Source organism: Neolamprologus brichardi, chromosome 17, assembly GCF_056152115.1.
Source record: "Neolamprologus brichardi isolate AB-2024 chromosome 17, ASM5615211v1, whole genome shotgun sequence".
In the NCBI taxonomy this organism is placed as follows: domain Eukaryota; kingdom Metazoa; phylum Chordata; class Actinopteri; order Cichliformes; family Cichlidae; genus Neolamprologus; species Neolamprologus brichardi.
Genome location: NC_142120.1, coordinates 15671137 through 15683443, shown reverse-complemented (window position 1 = coordinate 15683443; position 12307 = coordinate 15671137). Strand labels below are relative to the sequence as shown.

The 12307-nt window shown below is 39.5% G+C and overlaps 1 protein-coding gene across 2 annotated transcripts in view; it reads left to right on the top strand.

Annotated features, from left to right (window-relative positions):
• The first annotated feature begins 10300 nt into the window (after positions 1–10300).
• ptn (pleiotrophin) overlaps positions 10301–12307 on the top strand; it is a 56249-nt gene continuing 54242 nt past the window's right edge. The window contains exon 1 of one of the 2 annotated variants that reach the window (XM_035908082.2): positions 10301–10475. The gene's annotated coding sequence lies outside the window, so the exon portion shown is untranslated. The remainder of the gene's footprint in view (positions 10476–12307) is intronic. The other variant, XM_006780847.3, reaches the window with a different exon arrangement.

Sequence of the window (12307 nt, the reverse complement as noted above, 5' to 3'; positions counted from 1 at the left end):
GGGTTGTTTTGACGACTTGAATTGAATTCGAATTGAAAAGAGTGACATGAAATATGGAAGACTGTGTTTATTTCACCACAGAGCAAATACCCAAAGGGGAGTGTGAGAACCCATAATCCCAACAATACTTAAGAACAAGACTGCAGAACAGTGTCTTGTTTACAAAGTTGTTAAGGCAGACAAACTTTTGTTCCATCCCCTTTTTTTTAGGTTTCCAATCTCCTCAACAAATATGAATCTTAAAATGTTTCATTCAGCATCAAGGATGTTGATGTTTTCCAGCATTACTCTCAAACCACCACGCTGAACAACTTGGCCTCTATAAACTTATTTTACCCCGTGTCTTTCAATGTCTTTCGCAAGTTCTTAATTTTCGTTTGAACTATAACTTGCTTGAAGCTTTTATACATTTTCATTTTCTGTCATCACCCCTAGATCTCATACTTGATTATCTGCAGCACTCGACATCAAATAGCTACAAAAAGGATCACGTACATTTCCTATTTCTAATCTAAGCCTCCCTTTTTCTTTCCTTTTTTTTTCCTTTTTTTGGAAGAAAGGCATTTCATAATCTTGTTTCTACTCTATAGCATAAGATTGAAAAGCCATTAATGAGAACATATGCAGGCCATACTGGAAACACAGAATTAAGTCATTAGAGATTAATGAGTTTTGGGGGGGGAAGCGTATGGAGGCAGATAAATGCTGGGCGACAGGGCCAGACTGTCGGCTGAGAGACGAATTGGGCGAAAGCTGTTTTTGCCAACGCTGTCACGCTTCACCAGCCATGCTGCAGTGTTTTTGCTCCTTCAGATTAATTGTCAGTCATAACTTAAGTTCTGCAGTGTTATAACAGGACTGCCAAGACAGGGGGCTTTCACTGACATGCTTATACATGAGTACAGGAGAGAACATGTTTGATTTATCTGGCTGGAGTTGCATTAAAATTCAGCAGAGAAATTTCTAAAGGCATTGTGCACAGCAAAGCGAACACAGTATCAGATTTCCATTTGTTTGACTGGTAGAAGTTTCCATAGTCTGACATTCAAGAGAAACTGAGAACTTCACATCCCCTAAGATCCTTTGGGGATCCCAGTGCAGGGAAACCACATTATCATACAAAAGCATCAAGCTAATAAATCAGCATTATTTCATTTGAATTCTGATTATCTTGCTAATCAATAGATTTTCACCATTACATTGCTGATGCTAAAAGTGTATGATGACTAATTACCATCAAATGGATTTTAAATGGAGATTAAATACTGCATTAAGGCCTGAATTAGAAATACAGCTGCAGTACTGGAAGTATAAGAGGTATACCTTTGCTTTTTACATTCCTTTTACTACAGTAAAAATGTGGGAAAAAAAATCATTCCTGAAGTTCCAAAGATGCCAATCATTTACCACAGGGAATGCTGAAGATGGTCTTTGGAAAAGTGAAAATCTCTTTACTTTTATTAGCTTTGGCACAGGCATATGAATATTAATATTCAACTGAGAGCTTATGTTGTATTAATGAACATGAGCTTCTTGTGAAATTAAATGGGCATAATGCAATACTGTTCATTACCTTGTGCTGAATTAATTAGAGCCATAAACCTTTGTGTTTTCAGAAGGAATAGATTGCGATGGAAATTGACTTTACTGAAGTTTTCATGTTGTGTTTGTGTCCAATTAAAGTTGTACAAGAGTTTGTGCTTCTGAAAAATGATCAAAATCAAATGGAATTAATATTACAGTAACAACGGGTGCCATACGCTGCATAAAATGAGAAAGATGTTGGTGGTGACAAATCCAAGAAACTTCACTGATCAGCTCTGTGCTTCTCATCTAGTCTCGCCCTTTTGCCAGAGAGTTGCTCAATTTGAATCTTCAACTTTAATGCTGCTTTCACAATCGCTGCCTCATCAGGCAGCTACTTTGAGCACAAAATTATCAACTGGCTGCTAAACATACAGCTACTGGAATAACTAGCAGAGCTGTAACATCACTGGTTAAGCGATTTTTTTATTATAATATGTAAGATGACAACCTGTTGAAGTTCAAAACGGATTATCAGAATTGAGAAGAAAGGTGATTTAAGTCAGCGGTCCCCAACCCCCGGGCCTCAGACCGGTACCAGTCCGTGAGTCGTTTGGTACCGGGCCGCGAGAGTTGAGGCTCTGGTGTGAAATGTATGATTTTCAGGGTTTTTATCGGTTTTCAGCGTTATTTTGTTATCGTTTTTATCGTTAACTCATGTTATGAATAAATCTTCTTTTTTTCGGTACCGGTACTAGTTTTATTTTGTTGTATTTATCCGCGACACGCGACAAGGCCGGTCCGAGCATAAACCGGTCCGTGGCGCAAAAAAGGTTGGAGACCGCTGATTTAAGTGACCTTGAACGTGGCATGGTTGTTGATGCCAGGCAAACAGTTCTGAGTATTTTAGAAACTGATGATCTCTAGGGTTTAGATAGCAAGATTTCAATAGGAGAGAGTATCCAATGAGGGACAGTTCTCTTGGTGAAAGTGCCTTGTTGATATCAGAGGGCAAAAGAGAATGGGCAGACTGTAATGAGCTGGCAGGAAGTAACTGAAAAAAACAACAACACTCATTACAACAAAAGTATGCAGAACAGCATCTCTGCATGTATAACATTCCCAACCTGATGGGCTACTGCAGCAGAGGTCCACACTGGGTGGCAATCAGCTGAAAACAGAACGGTTCACATGGGCTCACCAAAATTAGACAACAGGAGATTGGACTGTAGTGTCAGAATTTGGTATAAAGAACATGAAACCATGAAATCCACCTTGCTTGTATTAAGGTTTTAGGGTGATTTCTCTATGCTCTACATTTCAGACAAATGTAAGTTTGATACAAATGAACTTGTTTTGATTAGATGTACTGTGGACAGCTGGATATTGTGAATGCGTGTGTGAATGGGTGAATGACTGAATGTAGTGTAAAGCGCTTTGGGGTCCTTAAGGACTAGAAAAGCGCTATACAAATGCAGGCCATTTACCATATGGTATATGGCTAGATTTCAGTTTAAATGGTGGTTGTGGCCTGCAGATGTTCAGTGTGCGTCAGTGCATGTGAGATTTGTCCTGTGCCTGATGTGACTTGAAGCCTCGCAGGGCACATTATGTGAATAACATTGCCAAGACATGTTGGGCCTCCATTTTCTCCTCATTTACCATTACTATATGATGAATGAAATGCATCGATTGAAATGAGAAAAGTACAAATCTGTCCCCGAAGGGATATATATTACCATGAAGGGCTCAATATGTTCTGATGATAATCTTATACCTAAACAATTTTTTGAGTGATTTGAGAAGGTGTTCATAGACACAGCTATTTTATCTGCATCTCTTACATCCATAAAATGAATCTCCATTTCCTTCTAGACACACTGAATACTTGCTCTGAAAAAAAGAAAAAAAACTGTGGAAAAATGACTTCTCTGCCATTTCCTGTCGCTCTCATCTGTGCCGTGTTTGTGTCAAGGAATGATGGGATGAAGAGGCAGAACCGGTGGAGCTGTGACTTAAAAAAAAGAAGAAGAAAGAAATCATGTGGCTGACTTTGACAGGCTTATTTCATTTGGTTTCATCAGACTCTCGCCACAGAAAGGCCGAGTCACTGCCATCTCTGATTGGGCTGCCGGTGGACATGTACTCAATGAACAAAGCTAGTGGAGCTTAACAGTGACTTCATCCCTGGCTCACAATGACAGCAGCCAGTTTAAACTGTGTAAAAAATAATGAGGAAGCTGTTGGGTTTAACATTAAGGTCATATTTCACTCAAACCCGTTTAGATGTAGCTAAACTCTTTTGTGGAGTTCCCTTCATACTTTTGAGAGAATAAAAACAGAAAATCAACTCTTGGAGCATTCTAAACACGATCTTCTTTTTCATAATTTTTTCCTTGATTGCCAGATCTCATTTAATCAAACAAGGGAAATGATATCATTTGTGAAACTCCTTGTGGGTGACACTAAAGAGCAGCACACACTAAGTGGTGGACTGAAGGGAAAGCAAATGGATCAAATGTATTATTAATGAGCTGAATATGAGACGGCAGGAGTGGAATTATATATCTTTATCAGTGGGGAATGGGGAGGTATGAGTCATGCTAATTACGGACCATCAGTGGAGCTGGGGCTTGGGGCTGATGCTGAAATCCCCAATAGTGCAACACGAAGCTAAACATGTGACCCTGACAGAAAAAGAAAGCCAGAGTTAAAGGTTTATGTTTCATGTAAGTCCTCTAAGCGTTATATGTCCCGTGCTATGATTCACTTAAAAAAAAAAATAGCAGTTTTCTTATTTTATGGATACATTATGATTAAATTTAAATGATTAGATTCTGATGAATATGTCGTCTGAAACAAGTGTGAAAGCAGCAATTTGTATTGGTAAATTACTGTCAGCATCCTCAGTGGCTGAAAAAGTGAGTGCCAAACATAGCAGTCACTTAAATGGTCACTTGAAGCAAACTCCAAAAGTGAGTGAAGCCCCATAGACTCCCACATTTAAGCAACTCATTCATTTAAATGTTACATGTGGTTGCTTAAATGGTGCATTGCTTGTAAAAAGGCTAATTTGATACTGGTATGCCAACACATGTGGGTGTAGCCAATTTCTGTCTGCTTGTCTTTACTTCAGCTGACAGGAGTGGCATCCGATGTGGTCTTCTGCTGCTGCATCCCATTCAAAGCTCCATGTGTTGTGTTTTCAGAGACCTTGGTTGTAATTAGTTGGGTTTTTTTGGGGTTACTGTTGCAGTCTGGCCATCCTACTCAGATCTGTAACATCAACAACTTATTATCCCAAGGAGCAATACAACTAGCTGGATAGTTTCTCTTTATGAGCCATCCTTTGTAGGCCCTAGAAATAGCTGTGTAGTAAAAATCTCAGCAGATCAGCAGTTTCTAATCAACTGTCTTCACCGCGCTGATGCTGAACTTCATGTTTTCTTGACCACGTTTACCTTCTGAAATGTACTGAGTCCCTGTCATGTGATTGCCTCATCAAATATTCATATATAGCAAGTGTTTGTATATAGCTTGCTAAAAGGCTTTTAGCATTAGCTGGAGCTTAGTGATCTGCTCTCTTAATTTGTGGAAAACCAAATTGATGAGAGCCTTAATGCTGAAATTGAGGCTTAAAAATTGGACTTTATAAGCTATGGTAAATCATAGTATGAGTGATGTGAGTCTTAAAAGACATAATAAATTTCTCTGTTTCTTCTCTCTTTGTCGGCACAAATGAACGGTGGAGTAAAATACTCGGGAATAATAAAACTATGTGATACGATCGGGGAACACAACTTGCATCTTGATGCCATTTGGCCATGTGTACACTCAAGTGTTTAATCTGTGTATTATTGTAAAAATAAATAAATAAATTTCTACATTACAAGATTTTACCTAAATTTAGGCTATAGATGAGGACAAATCTATCTTGGGCAGATGCACCAAGGATTCTAAAAGTTTCTTAGTAACTAATCCATATTTTTGCGTCTGGCCTATTGCTTTCCAATTTCAGCATTTTTTAACACAGCAACACTCTAAAGACTTTCAAAACAAGCCTTCAGTTGCTAGGCGAAAGGTGTTCAAGGAGCTAGGCTCTTCATTGTGCTTTTGAACTCTAAGTCTAAATGCTTGCGATCGAGCGGCATGAAGGTTTTTACCCCTCATCTTTTCACTTTTCATATCACCCTGAAAGAAGCTGCTTGGTCCAAGCGAAAGCAGATTTCAAGACTTGAGACTTGACTTGAGTGAGACTTGCATCAGATAAAAATCAGTTATAGTCTTGAAATTGAGAGCTATGAGGCTCCCTCAAGACCTTACGTGAAAGATTCCAATTTTAGGATGATAAAAAAATCTGTGAAAATAAATAAAACATGGAGAGCTGACACTTTGCTCTCTGGATGAATGCGGACTCTTGAAGGAAGGAGTGCATCTTTTTTTTTTTTTTTTTGCACTTTTTTAGATCTTGTGGGTATGTGCACTAAGTATTTAACAGATATGTTGTCATGTTTCAGTTTAATTTATGAAACATACTAACTTTTTTATTCACAACGGCTTGACAATGATGGCAACTGGTCATATTAAATCAGCTGTTAATAATATAGCAGTAAAGTTTGAAAGAAATAAAAACCAAACTATTTAACAGAATGAGGAAGGACGGTAGGGTAAATTGAAATCGATTTAAATTTAAAGCTATTAAATTGATGCTGCAGAATGACAACCCAACTTTGAAAGGAAAATGTTCAAACACTGTGAGTTTAATGATTTTTATTCAGAGACTGAAGTAACTCCTTAATTCATTCTTGATGTAAAGAACTCTGGTGAAAAGGCTTTGGGGCATATTTTAGTCACTAAGGTTATTTTTTCCCCTATCTTTAATTCATAATGTTGAGCTTCACCATAGTAACTAATGGTTCTTGAATGTGCATAAAGACGATTAAAGTTGTAATTGTGCATTATAATCACATTGCCAATGACTGAACAGCACCTTGACAGCAGTCTCTGTCACTAAAATGGGTTATCTAATAATTATGACCTGGAGAGATGCTTTCATTTCGAGCTAAGAGGCATTTTAATCTAGCACAGAAAGAGCCTGTGCCAGGTACTCAATCAATAACTCAAGCCTGGAAAAAAAGCCTTATAATGTGATATATAAGGCCATTCCTCTTTGCGGGGACTTTAGCGAGTATAGAGGCAGTCTGACATCAGTGTTGTACACAGGACATTGTGGACAGAACTAATGGTAGACTTTATTGATTGTGTGTGCTGTAATCTGTCAATCCAGACTTGTCCAGCTGTGGCAGGGTGCCGGGTTTGCTCTATAGGGTCATCTGCAGCCATCTGCTCTTCAAAACACACTCACCGTATTCACATCTTTTTACCACAACCCCTTCCAAAAGGATATATTGCTACAAATGAGAGCTGAAATTGATTTAACTGGAAATACGAGAGGAAGAGAGGAAAAGATAGAAATCAAGTAACTACATATCAGCTGTCAGACACTGTAGCTCTAAAGGCAATTCTCAGATTTAAACCCAATTCAAGTTGACCATTAAAAGTCACAGTTTATTCTATCTAGATTAGACTGCAAAATTGTACACTTTGCTGATTTGTTGGTCAGGTGATGATTTATTTTCAGCCATCCATTTAGCCATTTGTTGCTTATGTGGCAGTCAAAGCAGAGATACCCAGACCTCCCTTTGCCTGTGCACCTCCCTCCTTCAGCTCTTCCTGGGTTACACCAAGGCCTTCCCAGCCACCCAAGATATCTAATCTCTCCAGCATGGTCTAAGTTTTCCCCAGGGTCTCTTCCAAATACCCAAAGTACCTCACCTAGGAAGCGCCCAGGATGGATCCTAGTCAGATGGCCAAACTACTGTCTGACTACTGACTACTGCTTTTGATGTGGAGTAGCCACCTCACGCTGAGTCCCTCCTGAATTGCTGAGCTCCTCACTCTGTCTCCAAGGGAGAACCCGACCACATGCTGGAGGAAACTCACTTCCATCCCTCGTATTCATGGTATATTTCTGGTCACTACCCAGCGCTTGTGAAAACAGCTAAGGGTAGAAATGTAGATTTAGTGGTGAACTCATTAGATTTGTTTTCACACTGAAGTTTCTCTTGAGCTCTCTTTTCTGCGTAGACAATATGCAAAGACCGGTGAACAAGACACCCTTTACACAGGGACGTAATTTCCAGAGGGGTTAGGGGGGTTATGAGCCCCCCAATAATCAGACCCAACCAATATAACCCCCCCAGTAAAATTATGTTTTATCTTGCATAAATCGGCTGTTGATTTTCTTTACTCATTTCCGTTGTTACCAGCAAAATAGTTGCATGTTTAATCATCTGGGAATTTACCCAGATTTATTTATTTAGATGGAGATCTTGACCCCCCCGATGTTCAGCACAAAGTTACGCTGATGCCCTTACCTCTTGACAGTGCCAACAAACTCTATTAATACAAATTCTTAATAGGATTGGTAATTTTATGTTTGGGAATGAATGGATTAGCCTATTAGTCAAGTTACCCATAACACATAATCAATTACTAATTACTGACTAAAAAAAATTCATTAGTTACTGATAACATTAGGCGTCTCACTCTGGTGTTCTAGAACAAAAACAAACAAAATTGATCTATTGATTGAATTTTGTTGTTTCAATGAATCATCTCAACCACTCTTTAGTATATTATCATGAAGTTCTTTGAAGCCTATTTCATGATAAAGTTTCATGTCACTGGTGATTCCTGACTTCCCATAAAGGGGCACAGCCAGGTAAATTTCCCATTTTTCTGTAGAGTGTATATAAAAGATCACCTACTGGTTAGTGAAGTCCTGTTGCTGCGTTTTAGCTGAATGTTTCCACCGTCACCATCTTGGTGTTTTAAAAATGGATGTGACAAAGGAAGCGTGGATTTGACTGACAGATACAGTAATGACTTGTTAATTACGCTCTTAATGGGCACCATAATTTACAAAATGAGCTTCATGTTTTAGTCAATAACATGTGAAACTAGACATTGAGACCAAAATCCTATCAGGAAAGTGTTAACTGAGGTCATAAATTAAAGGACCCCAAAGGGTCATTTTCCCATACACTTCTGCACAACAAGACTGGCTCCCCACTGTCTTTGATTTTTCCATTACTTACTGCTAGTACTATTGCAAGTTTATGATTAAATATTTGAAAAGCTGATGACATTAAATAGAAGGATTCGCTTTCACGTCCAGTGCTTTCAACACCATGACAGGTCCAGCATTACTGCAGTTTCTGCACCAAATCTGTCAACTTTCCAGTTCTTTCCTCCCCCATTTTTGAACAATTCCCTCTGTGAATGAGTGTGACTAAGTGTGATTCAAGTCCTCTACGATGGATACAGATGACTACATTTTGCCTGTAACCATAGATGGGGTTTGCCAGGGCCCCACCCTAGAGTCAGGCTTGGAGGAGGTGCTCATTGACGAGTGCCTGGTGGCTGGACCCACTCAAATCAGTCGCACTGGCAAGACCTCCTGATGACCCAGCACTCTTAGGATGGACCATAGAGGTCTGGTGCAATGTGGCTCAAGCAATTTGTTGAAACGTTCTAGTTGATAGTAAACAATGATGGTAAACACCGCAGATGTTGCATCTGTTAAGAATCTCCACAACATCCCTGCTGGGAGCTAGTCAGACTACACTTAACACAACTTCACTAACCTGATAAATAAACACATCTAATAATGTACATTTTCTGAATTAGCACGTTAGCTTCTTTTTGGCTTTTTTCCCGCTAATATGTGGTAAAATAAAGAATTACTTCTATCTGAGCCAGCTTTTTGAGTCAGGATTGTGCCGATATCTGATCCAAACACTGCATCAGCACAAGCCTCATTATCAGTACACTATCTGGATGCTGATCATGCTTATCCACGTGAGCGCAGAATATCAAATACAAGAAGTACATTATGTGAATAAGGCTATGTCAGGCACAGCACTGCTACTTTTTAATGTTTTATATGCAAACTTGATTAAATATAATAATTTTAAAAAGTTGTATCCGGTTTAGTGTAAAGTTTAGACTTAGCAATTATCATTTAAAAGTCAGGCAACCACAATCCTAGCATAAGTAAAATAAAATAAAATAAAATGAACACACTGGAAAATTCCACATAAACAACAGTCAAGTGATTAAAGGTACTATTTTTTCAGAAAATATGTTATTTACCTGAAACAAAAGGGTTTTTTTTGTTTATTTGGAAACACTGGCCTATATAAAGCACTCAGAAACAAACCCAGAGCCCTGCTGGTGTTTGCCAATATTCTATTGATTGCTTATGACTGACTTTTCCATAGATGAACACGATATTTTATGTAACTGTGTGGTTTGATGGGACTGCTGTTCTCAGCTTGCTCACTCTGTGGGCTCAACAGAGTCACATGCAGACCTATTTTATTGTAGCGTTAGCTCGCTCCTCCTGAATATCTGCCTCTCTGTTGGCATTTGTATCAGCGTCTCATTTCTCTTGCTTATATATGTCCGTCTCTTTTCCCTCACAGCTTTTTCTCCTGGTCCCCATAGATCTCCCAAACACTTTGGCTCTTAACTGCTCTCTCCCCCTATCTCTTTCTCCCACACACTCATCCACCATCTTACATCTTCTCTCTGGTGTCTCCATAAGTGCCAGGCCGTAGCGTCCCTGGAGTGACCTTGGGGGGTAATGAGCTCCTGATCACGAGTCAGGAATCCCGGCATTCAACACCCAACCCATCACCCTCCCCTCACCCCATGTAACAGACACACAAAAAAAGAAAAAAGTCTACACTGCTATCGAATGCTCAGCCCACAAAGACAAATAGTATTGGAGAGGCAGGGCAGCAGGGCAGAGGTGCAGATGAAAAGAGCCTGGAGAAACTATTGCTTTAAGCTCTGAAATACAACTACCAGACCTCCAAAACAAAGTAAGTGGATTCCTTTTCGTGGTCTACACTTATTGATGTGTAGCTTTTGGGGGGTGATGTAATGTTGAGCTGATTAACAGAGCAGTAACTTGACGTTAAAATTTGGATGATTTTTGGTCTGTCTGCTCACTCTGTATGTTTGGGATGGGATTTATATGGATTCAAGAACTGCTAGTATCCATCCAGCTTGTTTTCATATGGCTTTAAAACTTGGAATAAGTAAAGTTTTTGTAAAGTTGAAAAAATTAACTCAGCAAAAGTTTCTGCTCCAAGCACAACACTGTTTTGCAATTGTGCATTTTTCTGATATTTCGCCTTTTGGTAAAAAAAACAAAACAAAAACAAACAAACAATAAAAAAAACACTTCTGTAGACATGGTCCTAATTGATTCTTTGTTGTTCTTTCCATTTTAAGCAGATTTTGTCTTGAGGCTGTTGATAGGAGATAATAAACATATGAAAATATAAAAGACTATTAAGCTTAAAATGCTGAGAATTATAACAGCAGATGGAAAAATGGCTTGTAGACATACTGTGTAAACAATTGGAAAGACCCAGTAATCCAACCGCCATAGGCTACGGACTTTGCTGTTAAATCATTAACAGGCCCTCTTTCTCAGTGATTAGACTTCAAACATCCATATGTTTTGTTTATTGCTGCTATCAGCCAAATATGTGTTGGCCCAAATTAAGTCTGCCTGTGCGTGGGCACTGATTGAAGTGAGCTACTTTTTCCCAGGATGTCGTAATTTGGGTCAGGCCTGACTGGAATGACAAACCCAGAGCTGCTGTATTGTATCAGCACTAAGTGATCCAGCAGACCTTCTGCTTGCGTTGCCATGGCTTTCTTCAGCTCCGGTATAGCAACCCGAGTCAGACCAAACAGTGTTCCTCTCTGTCTTATGGGCATTCCTACTGTGGACAAAAGCTTTCTCTGGCTCATTCTTGCTCGAAATGAGGTGTCCGCTTCATTTCTTCAGAATCAACACATGGTGTGGTCCTAATGAAAGAGCAGGGGGAGATTAAACATGAAGTGGAGATGAGCTTGAGAAACCTGCTTTGGTCTGTAGGAAGTCAGAACACAATGTGGATTAAGCTGGATGATAGCCAGCAGGGGCAAACTCATAAAACTGCTTCATTTCTAAAAGAGTCCTGGCATTTTTCCTCCAAGATGGCCACTTGGAGGCCTTTAAGAGACATTTCACACATTCTGCCCTTTTTTCTTTTTTAAATGTTTGACCCCCAGACTTCACCACATGATGTCACCTATATGTCAATGTGTTTAAGCACAAAGCCAGTTCATTTCTTTCAGTATCCTTACAAATGCTTTGGCGAGAAAGTTTTCCGTGAAGGAGCTGGAGCAATAAGGCATAGAATTACTCTGTTAGGGCCCGAGAAGTTCGCTCCAGGGGGGAGGGAACACTGTGAATGGAGCCAGTTCTCGTCTATAGGGCGCAAGTAAATGAGTGAGAGAGAGATGGAGAAAGAGGCTAGGGGGGTAAGGACATACAAAGATCCTCACATTGAGTGGCTGGTTTATTTTTGTGGGGTATGCACTGACCCCTAACATGTGGGATGTACAGAATGAGACTTGATGGGGTCCGGGGGCCCTATGGAGAAAGGGAGGAAAAGATAAAGAAAGGGACTAGAAGAAAAGAGGAAAGGAAGGATGCCAGTAGAGAGGCCTGTCAAGGAACTGTCCTAACCATCAATCTCTAAAGACAATAGGCTAGAAGCAAAATCTGCAGTAAAGCAGAGCTGGAAAAAGCAATCATGTGATCCTTAAATGATTATTCTGGTGCCCACCTCTTGGAAGTAAATAAATCTGGTTA